The sequence below is a fragment of the Wyeomyia smithii genome, chromosome 3 (genome assembly GCF_029784165.1).
Source record: "Wyeomyia smithii strain HCP4-BCI-WySm-NY-G18 chromosome 3, ASM2978416v1, whole genome shotgun sequence".
Classification (NCBI taxonomy): Eukaryota; Metazoa; Arthropoda; class Insecta; order Diptera; family Culicidae; genus Wyeomyia; species Wyeomyia smithii.
In genome coordinates this window covers 100,378,956-100,401,069 of record NC_073696.1, presented here as the reverse complement: position 1 = coordinate 100,401,069, position 22,114 = coordinate 100,378,956, and the positions used below count along the sequence as shown (strand labels likewise).

The following is a 22,114-nucleotide window of genomic DNA, read 5'->3' as shown; positions in this document are numbered from 1 at the left end:
ACACACTCACATACACCGGGATAGTCAATAAATCCTTGAACCTGCGTGGGAAAAGAGCCCGCTTCCCTGTCTTTTCCAAATTGGCGAGAGAAACTGTTTTGTTTTCGTTTCCGACAGCCGTCTTCCGCGACCCGGTTTCGAACAGACTGTATATCTCCCTGCGCAGGTTTACACATGTGGCCGCCGGTGACCACGTGGTTGTTCGGCTGTTATGATATCCTTCGGGTCTGGTTCGGGCTTGGCGGGAAAAAGTTTTGTTTTGTACCTTTCGTCCCCGACGCATGTTCGGATGTTCCCTGAAACTGGGAGAAGGATCAATTTCCACGGCCGCTCTTACGCGGTTCAGTCCGCAGATGACTCTCGAGCCGTGTGGAAGCTCTTCTGGTCTTGTGTTGTGCAAAATGGAGCTAGTTTAATTGTTTTTTGAACTGCTGGCTACTAGCTTTTAGGTGAGTTTTTGCTATACGTTGAAATGTTTCCCCGTGATGAATTACCAAACTTTAGTAAATAAAATTATTATGAAAAAAAAAAAACATTTTGTATATAGCGAGTAAGCTGCCTGTGGGCCGTGGGAAATACCTGGTCAAATACGACTGTAAAACCAAGAAACTACATTACGGAAGTGCTCTTGAGGCGATTACATAAACTATTCCTAGCGCTGCTTACGGTTCAACAGAGACGAACGATTCTTCCGTTTCTAAACTCATTATTATGCATGTGCGGTAGCACAGGAAGGGAATAAATGGTCTTGGGCTGAGCAGATAGCATGAAATGATAAATTGAGATTTTCGCAGCAGCAAAAATGGGATCCCGTTTGGCATAACTATGTGACAAACATGGTGTTGCAAATGCTGCGCATGTTCCAAAAAGTAGCCTTTCTGAAATATATTTCAATACGCGAGGTACAACGTGTATACGGGGTACAAGCGTATGAATTTTGGGGACTGTAATCTCCAATTTGTCTTACACAGGATGAGGATTAACTATTGTCCGTTTTGGCATTTCGCTTTAAATAAAGGACCGATGATAAATTTATGTGCATATCATTGATAGTTCGGAGATACGGAGGTCAATGCAAAAGTATCATGAAACTGTGTAGGGCTAGATTCCATCTGAAGTTGTATCTGCTAGCGATCAGAGTGGTTTAGGATAGGATTAGATTATACTGAAATGTGATTCAAGGTTAAATATACTAACGTTGCCGGAATGCTTTTCTTATTTTACATAGGAGTTTTTTCCCCAAAAATCGTTTTGTAAAATATTGATGGTAGTAGCAATAGATTTCTTTGCAATTTATTCGACTGTGAAAAATTGGTTAGTTTTTGATGATTCAATTTTACCTCTGGTTTTTAGGTTTTTGTAGATGTTTGTAATTGCAGTTTTGATGTGGTACACAGGCAGCGAAAATCTCCATATCAAAATGGTTTAAAGTTATCTTGATAAATTTGTCGCAGGCACCTCGGTGAATAATTGATGGTGGTAACCAATTAACATAACTTTGTTCACAACCTCAGCGCAATTCACACCGAAGCTTAGAAGGATATTGCGAAGAGTGATGGCTATGTGTTTGAGTTTGGCGTGTCAGTTCTTCTATTTATTCATTTATTTATTTAAAGTGTACACTCGAGAAATTCCTTACATCCTTTAAAGTGAAATATAAAGTTTTTATTCATTTCATTCTACACCCGATGATAAAACTAAAATCATTTATAGGGATTTCGCGTGAATGATTCTACGTGAGTGCTTTTTATCTGCAAAAATAAAATATATAAAACTAAAGCATCAGGTCATCTGGAATATTCCACACTTTATGCATCTAAAGCGAGCGCTTTAACCAGCCAGACTTATTTTTGCTATTCACGTAATTTTATCACATATCAGGCTATAAGAAATACAGTGATCACCCGATTATATCACCCCCTTAATGATGCTTAGGGTGATAAAATCGGGAAATTATTTTAATTAATATTTTGTTATGGAAGATGCTAAACCAATAATTTAATACGTAAAATCAGCAATTCTATTTACTACAAGCAATCTGATCATATCAAAAAAGCAGTTCTATTTATTTGTCTGTCCCTTTGATCCTTATAGACGTGGAAACTACTGTACCAATCGGGGTTTTGGAGCCGTAAAAGGTGATTAGAATAGTTCGAGACTTCTCCCTCTTCTTAAAGGGAGGGCTCCCATACAACAACACAAACACAAACTTCTGCGTAACTTGAAAACTAATGAAGCAAATGGAACCAAGTTTGACATGGTGAGGTTTTTGGGAGCAAGAAATATGTCAATGGTAACTTGATAACTCCTCCTACCTCTGGAAGGGACCAGAAAAGACCCTAAATGTGTATACGTGGTTTACGGATAGCCCTTTTACAAAATATCTCCTCAATACATTTCAAAATTCCTGAAAATTGAGACTTCTTTTACATTTTCCTTCATTATTTTATCATTATCAAAGTTACCCGCAATCAGAAAACAGAAGAAAAAAATCGATGACGTAGTTGAAACAACACTGCTGAATTGAGCTATCGTAGATGCTTTCTAGTGTATGCAGTACTTGTTTAAATAAAAAAAAAACAAGCTAACGGTACTACTTAAAATTCATCGGTGCGATGCTGTATACAGACTTTAAAAGACAAAAGTTTGTATCTTAATTGACAGTGGAACTGCTACTTGTAAAGAATTGCAAGATTTGGAGATGGTTGACGTGCAATTACCCCTGAAGATATTAAAACATGACAAATAGCTTGTTTATTTTAATAGATGAAACATAATAATTTTTCGCAAAAACATGCGTTTTTGGATAGCTGATAACTTTGTAGAAGGTTTGAAAATTCGGAAAAGTGTGGGAAAAAGTTTTTTTAGTGCCTTTTGAAAAAAAAAAGTTCATATGGCTCGTAATATGTAATAGGTAGAAACATGAATTATTCGGCAAAGTTTCTTGTTTTGACATCACATAAAACTTTGCTGAAGACACTATGCGTGTATCTCAATCTAATGAAAAACTAAATTTTCTATCTAATTTTTAGGTGTATTGATCTCTCATTTTTCTATATTGAAAGATGCGTTGTTTTATAGCTTAAAAATTTTATGAACATACGTTATGGCTATAGTTAACATTTGAATCCCTAAATAATTATTCGAACGAAAGCGCCAAAATAAAACACCTTGAAATGTTTGAGTTTTCAATGTAAACTATATCCAGAATGATGGTATTATACACAGAGTTGTGCAAAATTATCAAACTATTGAATCTACATAGAAAACCAGTTAATCCTGACATTTTTTTTAAATGAAATGTTTTATGATGATGAAATCGGGTGAAAAAGGTGATAAAATCGGGGGCGATAAAATCAAGGGTCGGGTAGTGATATAATCGGGTGACTACTGTATTAAGATTCCGATTTTCATACGTGGAGACCACGAGGAATAAAAGTCACCAAATCATTTTGATCAAATTTTACAAGATTGGCTATTCTATTCTTCCAAATACTGTTAAACTTTTGCAAACATATAAATGTAAAAAACCTAACAGATTTAGCATAAAAAACTTATTATTTATTTGTTTTACTATGTCACGGTGTAAGGAGAAAAAGGCAGGGAGTTTTAAAGCAAAGGCGTAGCAAGCGGTCATATTAGGCTATAACTGCCTTTAGAGGACCACTTAGTTGTGTAGTTGCATATTTTGCAAGACTAAGTGTAAATATCTCAATTGAATTAAGTATTTCATTATGTATAAACATGAAGTAACATGTTTTCTATCTTTTTTGCATGAAAAACAACAAGATAATACCGTCATTTCCTTATAATAAAAGAAATAAATCATCGCTGCAGTTTCCTTTAATGGGCCACCGTTTCCTTTTTTGGATTACAACAATTTCCTAATTCGGGCCAGGTCTACTTGAACAATTTTCTAATCTACTGTGTAACAGGTATTTCAGTTGTGAACAATTGCACCATGCCGCAGATTGCTTCGAATTATAAAGGACCATCCATAAACCATGTGGCCATTTTTTACTCGCTTCGTAGTCAATCCTCCAAAGTAATTCTGAATATTTCCTACGAACCTTGAAAGACGAGGATTTTCTGAGATGAATCTTGCAACTGTAGACTGCCGCTGCCGCTCTATCGAAATGGGGAATCCTTTACAATGCAGCTGGATTTTCTTTTCGTGGTTTTCCTGACCACTTCCTGCTTGCACGGAACACTACGGTGGATCGTGGAAGCTTCTCTAATCGAAACACCACTTTTTATTAAATTTCTTTTTGAGCGTCTTAGTAGAATGGAATTGAATATTGAGAATAGGTTTTGTTTCCATTTAATTCTACTACAAAAAATCGAATACCCTCTTATCGAATACCGTTCGCAGATACGTATTTCGGCTGCTAGTGGTTAGTGGTTAGAGGGTATTCGATTTTTTGTAGTAGAATTAAATGGAAACATAACCTATTCTCAATATTCACTTTTTATTGCTTGGAGACACTCAGTAACAACTGCTTCAGTATATTTTTCACCAATTTTTGGCGTTTTTCGCATTTTAACTGCAGCTTGTTACAATAACACGATCATAACAAATCTATGGTAACTAAGATTCGCTGTGTTACTTCCCAAGTAACAAAACTGGTTTTATGAAAGTTGTATAGCGCTTTTTTGGCTGTATTAACCGCTAAAAAACTTTGATAAAACCAATATTGTTACTTGGGTTCGATGTAAATAAAAGTCTATTTATATACTTAGCGAGACAGCGCGCTGATCGCTCTTGTTCGAAATGAAGCATGTCGAAATAAGGAAAACAGTACTTTTTTACCATTATTTGGACCACTATTTTTTTTCAAATTTTAAATGTTTTTCTAGTTAAATTGATTGCTTATCTTTTTCTACCCGTTCATCAAAAATCTGGTAATTTTCGCTCGGAAAGTGTGATGTCAGTACAGTTTTTGGTAAAGCCATTTCTTATGAAAACGTTAACGAACCATGACAAATCAAGCAGCTGTTATTAAAAGATATTTTGTACAGCTTTAATTAAGAATATTATAGTAAACGTCTCTTGCAACATTTCTGGTGAAGAACATTATTGACATTGTCAAAGAACTTATCAAAATAAGTATATTTATCATGTGTCATTTGATAAAAAGTGCTCAGATGGTACCTAAGAGAAGAGTGGCATAGTGGCTTCTTTCTCTTCTTCTTCGCTACTGCTTTGTTGAACATTATTTTTGTCTGCCCTACGAAAAATCCATTGCAACCAGAAAAAATTACTTGATATTTTTATTTTTATTCAAGAAAAAAAAAACAACAACAATGAAAATTAGATTACAAACAACGTGTAAAACAATACAACCGAATTTCGTCTATATTTATATCATCATACTTCTACTGTCAACCTTTTTTTTTTGTTTTTCTCACTTTTCTGGACTTTAACCGAAACAAAATAAAAGAACACAATGAAAAATACTCGACAAAACTCTCAATTCCTGTTGCAAAATTAAGGGTAAGTTGTTTGTCTGTGAAGAAAAGCTTGATTCCGCGTTACAACGAACAACTAAATAAACAACGTAATAATGAAAAGAAATACCTACACTGCATATTCGACTCTTGCGTGAGATTTTCAAATTTGGAATGTCTTTTTCAGATTTCATGCATATTTTTACCCACTGTCGATAAGCTTTTGCATCTTTGGGAACTCGTTAAAATTCAATGCCCAGACCGGAACCACAGTAGTTTTTTTTTCTACTAAACGCTTGGCACTTCATTCAAATTCTTTCTTGCTTTTGTTTGCCGCAACCAAAACAAAATTGTGTCCATGATATTTCACTTTCACTTAGTCAATGATTGTAATAAATACCAGGCTCTAGCAACATGGCAAGCTGAACCCATTTTGAATAGTGTCATTGTCACACACACATGCTGTCAAAATCAGCCAATCACGTTTGGAGCAAAAAACCAACTTAGCCACTCTGGTACCATGGAATACAATGAAACTGATCACTTTTCACAATATTTTTTCAAATAATTCGGTTCACATTGACTTCTTCCGAAACAATATTCATATAAAATAAATACTGGTATGTGCCCAAGAAAACCGCTATAGCTATGAATGATATTGTTATTATTTATTTTATGGAATGAATCCGAGAACTCTCTAAGGTCTCATAAAATAAAACGGGGCGAAATTGATCTCCTATGAAATCCATGCATTCTGTTGGAAATGTGCTATTATTCGATGTGTATATGGTAAATGATAATTTTTGATCTGAAAAAAAAAACAACCCCTGCTATTTTGGAAACGAAAATAATATTTTAGGTAAAAATCTAATCATTTTGGCTCACGAGAGGAAATTCACCAATTTCGATGTTACTTAATCATCGTTCGATCTATTTTAATTCAGTTCGTTGCAGATATGGTAAAGGTATGGTAAAGTCATCGTTGAAAAATATGTTTTTTGAGCTAACCTTATTCGGCTCTCTAAGTTTAAGTTTAAGATCAGTATTCTAATATGATTTATTAAGCAGTGACATACAGTCTTAAAATTTTCATGGCCATTCTTTTATAAAAATGCTAGGGCTGTGCTTTAAATTTGCATTTTTCAATCTGATCACTCATTTTCTATGTCAAGAGATGCGTTCTTGAATGTAATGAAACTTCACCGAATTTACGTTATGGCTGTAAAGAATTAACTAAAGTCTTTTTTTCGCGTAAATTCCGAAATCCGCGCAAAAAGACGTCTTTTGCTAAAGGTTTTTAATCATTTCTGCTAAATACTTTCGAAAAAGAATCGATAGCAGTGTTATTTTCACCTTCGAATCAAGCTGGAAATCCAGAAAAAAAATTAAAAAGTTAGGCCATATCAGTGGACATTCAGTAATTGAATTAAGTAAACTCATCGAACATTTTGAATAAACGATATGAATGAAAAACATAAACATGACGCGTGAAAAACGACTTTTCGAGCGCACGAAAATCTCAGCAGAAAAATTCACGGTAAACCATTTCAGAGGTTGAAATCTTCCGGTTTCGACTGTGTACAATATCTTGTAAATTCGAAATTCGAAAGATAGTGGAAGGTAGTGCTGTTCGAAGAAGTCGTCTTCATTCAATACGGCCCCTAGCTGCAGCTCGCCAGCCATGATGTCTGCGGAGGCCCCACAGGTCGTCTTCCACTTGTTCGAGCCCCCTTGCTCGCCTCGTCGCCTCGTTCCAGTTGGGCCGTTTTCAAGAACTGACATCCTTACGACAAGCCCAGCCCACTGTAGTCTCCCGAGTTTCGTCGTTTGAACGATGAGTGGTTCTCCCAGCAGCTGATGCAACTCGTGATTCATCCGCCTTCACCATGATCCATCTTCCATCTGCACTCCACTACAAATGGTACACAGCACTTTCCGTTGGAAAACCCCAAGGGCGCGTTGGTCCTCCACGAGTATGGTGCAGGTTTCGTGGCCGTAGAGGACTACCGGTCTGATAAGTGTTTTGTAGATGGTTAACTTCGTGCGATGGAGGATTTTATTCGAGCGGAGCGACCACCGGAGCCCGAAGTAGTACGATTTCTTGTCATAAGGCGTCGACGAATTTCTCGGGTACACGAACTCGTCTACCATTTCCTTTTCATCACCGCTGATTTGAATTCGTGGTGGGGGGTTGATGCTGTCTTCTCCGGAATCTCTTGCTTTCATGTACTTAGGCATGATGCGTTTATGGCCAGACCAATTCGTCTGGCGTCTGGGCTCCGTCATCATCTGAAGGGTTCGTGCTACGACATCGATGTCATCGGCGAAACCAAAGAGCTGAACGGACCTCTTGAATGTCGTGCCATATTACTCTTTCCAAAGCGATGCCTTAACCCTTGTTAAGATTCGAAGGGACTCGAGAATGTCCCCAAAACTCGAACAACGCACATCATCCATCCGACGACCAACCGTGTCAGTTTATTCAGTTTATCCGGTGAACCGTAATCGTGCATAATCTGCCACAGCTGATCTCGATCAATACGTCGATTAAAAGTCGATGAACAGATGGTGTGGGCACTTTATATTCACGGCATTTCTGTAGAACCTGCCGTACCGCGAATACTTGGTTCGTCGTGGCGCGGGCACCCATAAATCAGCCGCGAATCTTGCCCTACGAACTCCCTCGCAAATGGTTATAGTCGACGGCATTAGAAACCGAGAGAGTACCTTGAAGGCGGCGCTCAGCAGCGTGATTGCACGGTAGTTGCAGCAATCCAACTTGACGCTCTTTTCATAGATGGGTAACACTGTACCTTTCATTCACTCCTCCAAAACTTGACAATAACCCAGTGTAGCCCCTTAGTCAGTTATTCGCCACCGTGGTCAGCTCCAGCTACTTTGTTGTTTTACAGCCGGCCGATCTCTGCGTTGACCTCCTGGAGGTTAGGGGCTGGAATACTATCGTCATCTGCGCGTCCACCGAGATCTACTACCACTTCGGGTGCTCGTCGTAGTACCTCTTCCATCTTTCAATCACCTCACACTTGTTCGTGAGAAAGTTGCACTCCGGCGTCCCGTAGTTGCCCGATATTCTCTATCAACGAGCCTTAAAATCAGTCTATTGACGTCAAAATATGTACTTTTTTATGCCCCAATTGAAATACCTAGAAGGTTTCAAACGGCAGATTCGCAAATTTTTAGATGAAAACTCATAATTTTGAAATACATTTGAACATTAAAAGTTAAACGGGTTGACAAACATTAAAATATGGATTTTAAAGGTGAAAATACGTACTTTCACCCCAAATATACAGTTGTAGCAAATATGTGCGAATAAGGGAGCAGGTTGCTCCCAAAAATTATTATTTTAGAACAAAAAAGTACCTGTAACTCTTCTCTCCAAAAAGTAAGCAGTTATCTACTAGCGTGCTAAAAAAATGCTTTTTTTAAGCCCTAAAAGTCACTCAAAGACCGCTTTCGAATTCCAATAAATCTAATAAAACTAAAGTAAGAAAATGGATTTTTTTCCGAATCCACCCCAATTGAATTTAGAAAAACCAGTCTAGGACAGAGCGATAATCTAAAAAAAAAATCATAAAATTAAATTATCTATAACTTTGCAGAAAAAATTTTTGCTCTATTTCAGCGGTTCTCAACCTGGGGTACGCGTACCCCGGGGGTACTCGAAAGCCTTCAGGGGGTACGCGAAAGAAAAATCAGTAATGGCGGACAAAGCAATTTTTCTCTATAATACTTCATTTGTTGATCAATCTAGCCCCTAAAACATTACTGTAGCAATCAAACAAGCTACAGTTTGATTTGGAACCTTAACTAGACTACCACAATATGATCTACCATTACTCTCTCCCACTCGGCAAGAACATTCTAAGCCAGGGGGTACAATCGATATTAAAAATATCGCCAAGGGGTACGCGGACAAAAAAAGGTTGAGAACCGCTGCTCTATTTCAACAGACAAAAAAGTTACAAATAGTTAAAGTTTTGTGTATAATACCACCCTAGTAATCATCTATACTAGTGCTGGGACTTTTAACCGGACATACTCTAGATTCGGCTATCCGAAGCTTGGATCACGGATGGGTAAACGAATAGGGTAAGGTGGGGCAAGATGGGTCACGGGGCAAAATGGGTCAGTGCCTTTTTTGAGCTTGAAATAACTTTTTTGGCGATGACACTAATTTTGCATGATGCGTAACGTGTTTTCGACTATGTATCACGTGTTCATAGTTCATAATTGCATATTGCTTGTTTTTAATAAATAAAATATTTTTTTCGCTAAGTTTCTTACGCGATTCACACTTTTGAAAAAACATGTTCTCTCGTCGTACGCTATATAATTTGAAGTAAACCTTTATTGCAGCAGCAATTTTGCTCATGATGTTTAGTACATAATAAAATATGTATAGTAATATTGACGGATTTCATCCCAAATCGTCTCAAGGATTGGCAGCATCCTCTCCGAATTGGTTGAAACTTTTTGGGTGTGAAGACATCACCTAATTAAGCATCTCTGCATACTTACTTTTTCCAAAATTAGTCTAGACTGTCTTCTGAAAAGGGCGAAACTTTTTTTGTCGATTTTTTGTAAATCGATATACACTGAATTCTGTTTTTACGCGACTTTTTTTAACGTGATTTTATTTTACGCGATTTTTTTTCACGCGATTTTCTTGAAATTACGCGATGTGTGACATGGGAAATATTGTTCATGAGCAAAGAAGTAACACACACAAACACACACACACATGCACATACATATATACACACATACACACACACACTTACCACATAGCAAAAGGTTTTGTAACGACGCGATCTTTTTTTACGCGATTTGCTCCAAATTACGCGATTTGTTCAAACTACGCGATTTTTTTACGCGATTCGATTACAATATTCTAGTTCAGAAGATGACCCAAAAATATTTACTGTATTTAGTAGTGGTAAGAAATAGATGCTAAGTGATTATGTTTGAAAATAAAACATATGAATTATAAAGTAAAAAATCGATTTTTTCTTCCACATTAACACCATTTTCATCATTCTGTGCCGAACACGCATCAGTACTGGACGTGTTTGGTGATCGGTCCGATAGAGTATAAAACAAAAGACGTGTGAACAAGTGTTGGCATTGTTTGCCTGGTCGAGTGAAATAAATCCGGGTTCAAGGTCGTTCCTTTGTGCAACTGTTTCGCATCGTGACTGCCAGCTGGTGCGTAAGCCGATTTGGCTGCTGGCTGGATTGTGCTACAGCAGTGGACGAGACACAAACGAGGAAAAAGAAGAAGCCATCAGTGTCAGCGAGTCGTATCGCTGTGTGGAGTGATCTCACACCTGGCTCGCTGCTGGTGGCTGTTTGGTGCTGCTATATTGGTGCTGCTGGCTGTAACGGCTGCTACTTCGAACGATCGGACAACCAACCTTACTGGAAGGGAGAAATAAAAAGGTACGTGTTCTTGTCAGCGCTAGTGCGCTAAACATAGCGCGATGGATGTAGATCCCTCGCCTCCCGCGCCACCATCCCCGAACCCCTCTGACCCTGACCCTTCTGTTACCCCCTCCCCTGTTCATTCTTCAGTCCCCCCTCGCCCCAGGCTTTACCCAGACGGAGCCCAGGGCAGCTATACTGTTTATTTTCGGCCAAAGGCAGGACCGAAATCGAAAAAGTTGAACCTCTTGCAGATTTCTAAAGACCTGACGAAGGAGTACAAGGGCGTGACCGAAATTTCCAAGGTCCGGCCTAACAAGCTCCGTGTCGTGGTCGGTAACCTGAAAGAGGCCAACGATATAGCTTGCTCTGAGCTCTTCACACGCGAGTATCGCGTTTACATACCCGCACGAGACGTGGAGATCGACGGTGTCATAACCGATTCGAGTCTGTCCGTCGAGTGTATACTGCAAAGTGCCAAAGGGTGCTTTAAGAACAAAACGTGTCCCGAAGTAAAGGTGCTCGACTGCAAGCAATTGCGGTCAGCATCGATCATCGGTGGCAAAACAGTATACACTCCGTCAGACTCGTTTCGAGTTACGTTCGCCGGGTCTGCACTACCAAGCCACGTCTCGATCCACCGGGTTCGTCTCCCTGTGAGGCTCTACGTGCCCCGCGTCATGAACTGCCTGAATTGCAAGCAGTTAGGCCATACAGCCGCCTACTGCTGCAATAAGGCACGTTGTGGCAAGTGTGGGGAGTCTCATGCGGAAGATTCTTGCAGTGTTAACGCTGAAAAGTGTATTCACTGCGGAGAAAATCTGCATGAGCTCTCGACATGTGCGGTGTACATGCAGCGCAGGGATAAAATAAAACGGTCTCTCAAAGAGCGTTCAAAGCGTTCCTACGCTGACATGCTGAAGAAGACCGTTACCACTTCTCCCGTTACTTCGAACCCCTTCGATCTGTTGCCCTCTGAGGAAACCGATTCTGACGATTCACCAGCGGGAGCATCTTACGCCAATCCTGGGGAGTCTAGAAAGAGGAAAAGTGTTTCCTCTCCTAAACTTCCCAGAAAAGGTCCTAAGATTTCTCAAAGTGAAATGAAGGTTACAAACAAACCAAACAGTGCTGCGGAAAAACCGAAGCAAACTCCTCCTGGGCTGGCAAATTTAAAGTCCCAGAAGGAGTTCCCAGCACTGCCAGGAACATCTAAAACCCCAGTTGCTCCTTTTACACTCCCAGTTGATGAAACAAACTCTGGATTAGTGAAATTTTCTGACATTGTGGACTGGATTTTTGAAACTTTCAATGTACCCGATCCAATTAAAATTTTTCTTACAGCATTCCTCCCAACAGTTAGATCATTTTTGAAGCAGTTGACTGCCCAATGGCCTCTCCTTGCAGCGATTGTATCCTTCGATGCCTAATTCAACTGCGTATATGAAGGATTCTATCTCTGTCTTACAGTGGAATTGTAGAAGTATTTTACCAAAAATTGATTCGTTTAAAGTTTTGATAAATAAAAACAAATGCGATGCATTTTCCCTTTGTGAAACTTGGCTTACTTCAAATATTGATCTCAACTTCCATGATTTTAATATTATTCGCCTTGATCGAGACACCCCATATGGAGGAGTACTTTTAGGGATTAAAAAGTGCTATTCTTTCTATCGTATTAACCTCCCCTCGATTCCAGGCATCGAAGTTGTCGCATGTCAAATGACAATACAAGGTAAAGAGCTTTGTATTGCCTCAATATATATTCCTCCCAGAGCACAGGTTGGGCAACGGCTGCTCTTTGATTTAATAGAACTTCTTCCCTCGCCACGTTTGATTTTGGGAGACTTCAACTCTCATGGCGTGGCTTGGGGTTCCCCATACAATGATAACCGCTCCTCTTTAATCTATAACCTTTGCGATGACTTCGACATGACTATTTTAAACAACGGTGAAATGACACGTATCCCGAAACCTCCAGCGCGCCCAAGCGCTTTGGATCTATCCTTATGTTCGACGTCGCTACGGTTGGATTGCACATGGAAGGTAATCCTCGATCCTCACGGTAGCGACCATCTGCCTATTCTTATTTCAATTACTAACGGGTCAACTCGCATGCGACCAATTGACATTCCGTATGACCTCACACGAAATGTCGATTGGAAGTTATACGAGGAAATGATTTCAAAAGCGGTCGAGTCGATTCAACATCATTCACCACTTGAAGAATACAACCTCCTCGCGGGCTTGATTCTCGACGCCGCGTTGCAAGCCCAAACGAAGAAATATCCCGGCGTAACGATCAAAGAACGGCCTCCCACTCCGTGGTGGGACCAAGAGTGCTCCGATGTCTACACGCAAAGATCCGACGCGTTTTTGGCCTACCAGAAGGGAGGTATACCTGGCGACTATTTACGGTATTCGGAGCTTGATACCAAGCTTAAAAGCTTGGCTAAAGCAAAGAAACGTGGATATTGGCGTCGGTTCGTGAACGAGACGTCGAGGGAGACATCGATGAGCACTCTTTGGAACACAGCCCGAAGAATGCGGAATCGCGTAACGGTCAACGAAAGCGAGGAGTCTTCAAGTAGGTGGATATTTGATTTTGCCAGGAAAGTATGTCCGGACTCTGTTCCTGAGCAAAATATTGTTCGCGATGCGTCTCCGGGCCACGACGCGATAGAATCACCTTTTACGATGGCAGAACTTTCAGTTGCCCTCCTGTCCTGTAACAATAACGCGCCTGGATTAGATAGAATCAAATTCAACTTGTTGAAGAATCTACCCGGCAATGCCAAGAGGCGCTTGTTGAACTTGTTCAATAAGTTCCTGGAGCAAAACATTGTACCGCAGGATTGGAGGCAAGTGAAGGTGATCGCCATCCAAAAACCAGGGAAACCAGCTTCTAATCACAACTCTTATAGGCCGATTGCAATGCTATCCTGTATCCGGAAATTGATGGAAAAAATGATACTCCGTCGTTTAGACCACTGGGTCGAATCAAATGGTCTACTATCAGAAACTCAATTTGGCTTCCGCCGTGCCAAAGGGACGAATGATTGTCTTGCGTTGCTTTCAACAGATATTCAGCTCGCGTATGCTCGTAAAGAACAAATGGCGTCTGCGTTCTTGGACATTAAGGGGGCTTTTGATTCCGTTTCTATTGACATTCTTTCGGGTAAACTTCACCGACAAGGATTTTCTCCAATTTTGAACAATTTTTTGCACAACTTGTTGTCCGAAAAGCACATGCATTTTACGCATGGCGATTTGGCAACTTTTCGCATTAGCTACATGGGTCTTCCCCAGGGCTCATGTTTAAGCCCCCTTCTTTACAACTTTTATGTAAATGACATCGACGAATGTCTGGCAAATTCATGCACGATAAGACAACTTGCAGACGACAGTGTAATCTCTGTTACAGGAGCCAAAGCTGCCGATTTGCAAGGACCATTGCAAGATACCTTGGACAATTTGTCTGCTTGGGCTTTACAGCTAGGTATCGAATTCTCTCCGGAGAAGACTGAGATAGTAGTTTTTTCTAGGAAGCATGAACCTGCTCAGCTTCAAACACAATTAATGGGTAAAACGATTTCTCAGGTTTTGGTACACAAATATCTTGGTGTCTGGTTCGACTCTAAAGGCACCTGGGGTTGTCACGTGAGGTATCTGATGAAAAAATGTCAACAAAGAGTGAATTTTCTTCGTACAATAACCGGACAATGGTGGGGAGCCCATCCAGGAGACCTTATAAGGCTTTACCAAACAACGATATTGTCTGTTATTGAATACGGGTGTTTCTGCTTCCGCTCCGCAGCAAACACACATTTGATCAAACTGGAGCGAATACAATATCGTTGTTTGCGTATCGCCTTAGGTTGCATGCAGTCGACCCATACGATGAGTTTGGAGGTTTTAGCTGGAGTACTACCATTGAAAAACCGCTTCTGGAGCCTGTCTTCTCGTATTCTAATCAAATGTGAGGTCTTGAACCGTCCCGTGATTGAAAATTTTGAAAGGTTAATCGAACTTAATTCTCAAACCCGTTTTATGACATTGTATTTCAATCACATGTCCCAAAATATTAACCCTTCTTCGAATATTCCAAATCGTGTCGACTTATCAAATACTTCTGATTCTACTGTGTTTTTCGATACATCCATGATAGAAGAAACTCGTGGAATCCCGGATCATTTACGCGTGCAGCAGATCCCTAAAATTTTTTCCAATAAATATCGAAACATCAACTGCGACAATATGTACTACACTGACGGATCACTTCTTGATGGGTCCACTGGCTTCGGTATCTTCAATAACAATTTAACCGTCTCCCATAAGCTCGATAATCCTGCTTCTGTTTACGTCGCAGAATTAGCTGCAATTCAGTACACCCTAGGGATTATCGAAAAAATGCCCACGGACCATTATTTCATCTTTACGGACAGTCTCAGTTCCATTGAGGCTCTCCGATCGATGAAAGATGTTAAGCACTCTCCGTATTTCCTGGGGAAAATACGGGAACATCTGAGTGCTTTATCCGAAAAATCTACTCAGATTACCTTAGCGTGGGTCCCTTCTCACTGCTCGATACCGGGTAATGAGAAAGCGGACTCTTTGGCTAAGGTGGGCGCAACAAACGGTGATATTTATGAAAGACCAATTGCCTTTAATGAATTTTTCGCACTTGTACGTCAGAATACGATCATCAGTTGGCAAAATGCTTGGACCAGAGGGGAATTGGGAAGGTGGTTACATTCCATAATCCCCAAAGTATCGACGAACCCGTGGTTCAAGGGGTTGGATGTAGGTCGGGATTTCATTTGCGTGATGTCCCGGCTTATGTCCAATCACTATAGATTTGACGCGCTCCTCCGTCGTGTTGGGCTCGGGGAAAGTGGTATCTGTGCCTGTGGTGAAGGTTATCACGACATAGAGCATGTGGTTTGGTCATGCCCTGTACACCGTGACGCCAGGTCTAAATTAATAGCTTCCCTGCAGGCCGAGGGTAGACAGCCGGCTGTTCCTGTTCGTGATGTCTTGGCGAGCCGTGACCTATCCTACATGTCCCTTATATACGTTTTCCTGAAATCCATCCACGCCCCAGTCTAGTCCCGTTCCCCTCCGTCTACACCCAACAAAACGACAAGAACACGTTTGAACCTTAAGCACAAAACCAGCAACCAGACCCCGCACAACAGAACCAGGACCCAAGGACTACGAGCCTCTGTCCCAACTCACGACATCGTAGCTCAGCAGAACGAATCCATACATGCCATTCGACGATTATCAGACGACCATTGAACAACAAAACACTGATTGGAAATCCCATGCTAGTTTTAAGTTAGACTTAATTTCAGCTCGTAGTCGGCAGCGAGGATAAAAAATTTGCTTTAGTTTTTAAGTCATCAGATATAATTGGCGCCGTTAAACATTAAATTGTATTTGTGCCGTGTCAAATAAATGTTATGTGAAGAAAAAAAAAAAAAATACCGTTAGGTATTTCTTTGCTTTGCTACTCTTTACTTACTTTTCCCGTTTTTGGTACGACGCTAGAATAAAATAGTTTTTAAGGCTTGGAACGACCGCGTCAGGAACAGGCAGAGATGCGAGATAAACCGCTATGCTTATATACCTACGTATCATAACTTCATTGTTCAGAGAATTGTGCGGTTCGACAATCAAAAATTATTTTGTTGAAGAAACTTATTCTAATTATTTAGTAACAATTTATGCAGTTCAAGCAATACTGTCGACAATATTGCCAAGCAGTCCACATTATGATTTAGAAGTAGAAATAACATAATGTGAAAGTAATGGTGTCTATAGGTACATGCAACTGGTATCGTAGGATCCTTTAAAGAACGATTCGAAAACTGGCATAGTTCGCTAATTGCTCTTAGTAAATCCCCCAGAAGTACCCCCTTCAATGAGAATCTGTTATTTTTCCGTATTATCACATGAACAGCAACAACACTTCATATTCGTACGGTAGATAATTCAGCTTCCCTCTTCAAAAAACCATTTGCATCACGTAAAAGTTGTCTATGACAGCCATTTCGAATCCCACGTTCCACAGCGAGAATTGGATCCATAAGAGTTTGAATGCCCGTGTAAATAAAAGAAAAAAAATTGTTTCATTGTTTTTCTTGCACGCCGGCAGCGGCGGCATCATTCGTTCATTCTTTCGTAGCCACTTTTACCGAGCCGACACAAAACATTCATCTCACCGCACATCCTGTCGTGTTTCACAGTTCCGGATATGTGCTCTGGTATCGTACATCTTCCGGCGGCATATGGTTTCGGTAGTACGAGAAAAGGATGCCTGCTCTACACCGGGTACCTTCAGTTTCGCACAAGCCGGGTGTGGGGCTGCTCGTGTTCGTGTAAGATGCTTTTCACGGGGGATGTATCGAAATCGTGACTTGAAAAAAGGATACCGCTAGCGAATGTGGTATACAAGTGGATCGGGATGGTCCTTTTCCTTGAGCTAACACCATACGTACACAGGAAGGAAACGTATTGAATTAGTTATTCTTGCAAAAATAATAATTGCTTCTGTTATTTACGACTGTGACGGGAATTATGGCGATAACTCAATTCTAGTCGCTGTATGTGTATTAGTTTCGTTACGAGAAGCATCCATTCAAATTAATGTAGCCCTCTATTTGCTCTTGTAATGGACCCAACTGTACCGTGAAAAGAGCTACGTAGTACCTAGGTAACCGAGATATATTTTTCGGTATGTTCGGTAGTTGTTGATCTGAAATTTTTCCCCGGTGACTAAGATAAACAGAACTGGTTTTTCCACCCAGAAGAAAACCACTCGTGAGTTTTTCTCGTGTCGGAGTTTTAAATTTCAATTTCGGTGCTGAGTGAATAACTCACGTATATGATTATTTATGATCTTTTCAGCAAATGCGTTTGGCTGAATAAATTATCCCACCATGAATGGCTCGAGCGAATACGTGATTTTTTGTTCAAAAGTTCGCCTCTGTGTCGACTGTTGTCAATAGGATGAGTTGTGAATGGTTTTATTTATGATTTGCGTGCGGGCTGTGGTTAACAGTTAAAGGATCTCAATTAGGCTATGAGTAATTTGTTCATTACTGAGCGCTAGGGATTAAACGATGATGATGGATTAAACGTGTTGAATTTAACACGCAGAACTTTAGAGCAAATTCGTTTACAGCAGCGGTTCTCAACCTGGGGTACGCGTAGTCCTGGGGGTACTTGAAAGCCTTCAGGGGGTACGCGGAAGAAAAATCAGTAATGGCGGACAACGAAATGTTTCTTTATAATACTTTGTTGTTCAATCTTGCTCTTAAAACAAGACTGTAGCAATCATTGTTTGACCAGAGTTCAATTTGAAACCTTAACTAGACTTCCACAACATGATCTACCACTACTCTCTTCCACTCTGCGAGAACATTCCAAGCCAGGGGGTACAATCGATATGAAAAATATTGCCAAGGGGTACGCGGACAAAAAAAAAGTTGAGAACCGCTGGTTTACAGCATCGGAAATCTTACTTCACTTTTGCCGTAACATACCGATTATAGATCCAGTGCTGAATCCAGAATACGTCGCCATATAATTCGGTCTTGGGCTGCTCTACTCCAGTTGACTCTAACACCCCGGATTCCTACTGCAGCCTGCCGTGTTTTATCCGCTTGAATAAATCCGCCGATTTGACGTTGACGATAGCGTCTTCAAACATTAACTTTATCGGCGGTGACGATAATCGCCAGGCGTTATCAGCGCACTAACGTCTTTTGTTTCGTCAGAGCAAGTGCACCAGTTGCTAAATTTCGGTTGCTGAAGCTGGCTAAATAGCAACGCTCGGTGCGGTTATTTTCATGGTTGTAATCAAAATCACCGTGCCGAGCGTTGCTATTTACTCTTCGAAAATAACAACCCGCGAAGGTGAAAGTTCTCGAGTAGCTACGAGTTCATAAGTTTGTCAATGCAATAGCAACGAGCCGATCCGTTGCTATTGAACCGATTGCTGCTTTGTTTGTGTTGCTATCCAGGACAGCAGCCAAAGTGAAATCAAATTGTGAATTTGTTTATCAGACGTTATTGATTCGATACCGTCCAGTACAAGATTGTTAATCGATAATTTATCATAAACGCCGATAACGATACCGTCTGTTCTCGTTATCGACGATGACGCTTACGTCTTCAGACATTATCGTCATTGTTAAAAACGATAGCTATTGGACGGTATCGAATCAATAACGTTTGTTTATTACCAACCACTGCAATACCAATTTTTGCTTCATTAGATATATCAATTAGATGCATTTTAAATGCAAATATGACAATGCTACATACCTTACTATTCGAATTTGTGCTTCAAAAAGCGCCTCATAAGTTAAAACAATCAAAACTGAGACATTTATTTTCCTGATGAGAAGCGAAACATAAAGAAATAAGGAAAAGTTTCTTCCTGTTGCCTAGTGATGTGTTGTCTAGAACCCTCCGAAGTAAAAAATCGTTACACCATTCGCTACCACAGCAGACAAAACTGGCATAAGACATTAGTGAGCTGTTAACGTCTAGTGACTATCGTCATCGCCGATATCGTTAATGTTTGAAGACGCTATCGTCATCGCCAATAACGATACCATACGTTATCGGTAACGGCGATGACGATTATCGACGATAATCTATCGTATTAACAACCTTGGTCCAGTAGTTATCGTACTTGGCAATCACGCTAATGTCTGAAGACGTTAGCGTCATCGTCGATATCGACAGCGGTTCTCAACCTTTTTTTGTCCGCGTACCCCTTGGCAATATTTTTCATATCGATTGTACCCCCTGGCTTGGAATGTTCTCGCAGAGTGGGAGAGAGTAGTGGTAGATCATGTTGTGGAAGTCTAGTTAAGGTTTCAAATTGAACTCTGGTCAAACAATGATTGCTACAGTCTTGTTTGCAAGATTGAACAACAAAGTATTATAAAGAAAAATTCCTTTGTCCGCTATTACTGATTTTTCTTCCGCGTACCCCCTGAAGGCTTTCAAGTACCCCCAGGGGTACGCGTACCCCAGGTTGAGAACCGGTGGATATCGATAACAGACGGTATCGTAATCGGCGTTTACTATAGGTTATCGATTACCAACCTTGGTATATATGTATATTTGAATTGTTTGTTGTTATTTGAACCGATTTGAACAAACAATTGAACAATTTTTACATTTTGATACATAACAGATAAAGTTAGTCCTATTATAATAAAATTCAATAGGGTCTTATGAGGCAACTAGACTTTTCATTTAACACTAATTTCGTTGAAATTGGGTCACACAACTCTGAGAAAAGTGAGTGAGTTTAATTTGTCTTTGAAATATGTTTCTTTCCATATCTTGATTTCACATTTTTAAGCATAACAGACAAAGTAATAGTCCGATTGCAAAAAAAAAATCAATAGAGTGTTATGAGGCAACCAGGTCTTCCATACGACACTGATTTTGTAAAAATCAGCCCAGCTATATCTAGGTCATAAGAGTGAGATTAAATAGCCTCTAGAACACAGTTCTGTTTATAACTTTTGAACCACCTGTTCAATTATCATAAAATTAATCATAAAATGGTTTAATAAATCATTACAAAAATCATCAGTTGATGGTTTTGAAGACAGCCCGTTCATTTGATAATAGTTTTGTTCCAATCGGTTGTGTAGGTTCTGAGATAATGAAATTTCGTGATTTTCACATTTCGTTACATAAGAGTCAACGTTACAGTCTGATTAAAATAACATTTAAGGGGGTCCTTTGAGGAAACTAGGCCTTTCATTTGAAACTTTTTTTGTGAAAATCGGTCTAACCATCTCTGAGAAAAGTGGGTGAGTTCAAGCAGTCTAAGAAATATGTATCTTTCATAGCCTGATTTCCCATTATTATACATAACGGACAAAGTTAAAGTCCAATAATAATAAAATTCAATAGGGTCTTGGGGGGCAATAAGACCTTACATATGACACTAATTTTGTGAAAATCGGTCTAGCCATCTCTGAGAAATAAGAGTGAGTTCAAACAGTCTCTGAAACACGTTTCTTTGCATATCTTTTGAACCACATGTTCAATCATTATGAAATTATTTTACAAATGGTTCAAAAAACAAGCCCGTTCTTTTGATACCAATTTTGTTCAAATCGGTTGTGTAGTTTCTGAGATAATGATGTTTTGTAATTTTCACATTTTGATACATAACCTCGAAACTGAAAATCAGATTACAATAAAATTCAATAGGGTCTTACGGGGCTACTAGACCTTTCATTTGCTAATAAATCCATGGAAATCGATTTAGCCATCTCTGAGAAAATCGAGTGAGATTGGGAGAGCGTTACATATATACATACTAGGGTGAGGAGTCGTTATATGGAAAAATGAAACTTGATAGCAGAAAGCCAGAACCAAGTTTTTTTGTTCTATTTGGGGTCCCAAACAATCCTAAATTTATCGGAAGTCGATTGGTTTTGTCTCCGCTTGGCGCATTGCGTTTCAAATTTATATGGAGATTTGTATGGAAAAACCAACTTTTATGTATTTTCCATTCTAAAGAGCTCAAAATGGCTCAAACCATAGGTTTCATAACTTCAAATGGTAGGTTTTTAGATACTTAACAACTTGGCCGAAGACACTAAAGAGTTAGGGTGTCCCAAAAAAATACTAGAGCTGGTCGAAGTTGAGTATGTCGAAATTTATGTTGCAAATCATTTTTTCTGCCAACCCTGCTAGTGTACCGGCGTCAGGCAGATTTCCATCAGAAGTAACCTTTGAAACACGTTGTAGATTTTTTCTACGCCTAGAATATTGACCTAAATTTGTTTGCTTGATCCAGTTGAGTGTATAAACTCGTTACGACAGGTTACTTCTGATGGGAATTCTACTGACATTGGTGCATTGGTAATGTTGGAAGAAAACAAGATTTTGTGCATTTAAATCGACATACTCAACTTTGAACAGCTATAGCTCTTCCAAGGGACATTCTAGCTCTTCAGTGTCTTCTGCAAAGTTGTTCGGCATCTAAAATACTATACTTTAACATAATGTAGTGCATTATTAGAGCATTATTGAGCTTTCTAGAAAGGTAAATGCAAAAAGTGGGTTTTCCTATATAAATTTTCATACAAATTGGAAATGCAATGCGCCAAGCGGAGACAAAACCAATCGACTCTCGGTAAGTTCAGGGTTGTGTGGGGCCCCAAAAGGAACC

General features: G+C 39.8%; 1 protein-coding gene across 3 annotated transcripts in view; it reads left to right on the top strand.

The window, feature by feature from the left end:
• The first annotated feature begins 331 nt into the window (after nt 1-331).
• Nucleotides 332-22,114, top strand: part of LOC129728809 (locomotion-related protein Hikaru genki) — a 63,803-nt gene continuing 42,020 nt past the window's right edge. For all 3 annotated transcript variants that reach the window (XM_055687275.1, XM_055687274.1, XM_055687273.1), the window contains exon 1: nt 332-449. The gene's annotated coding sequence lies outside the window, so the exon portion shown is untranslated. The remainder of the gene's footprint in view (nt 450-22,114) is intronic.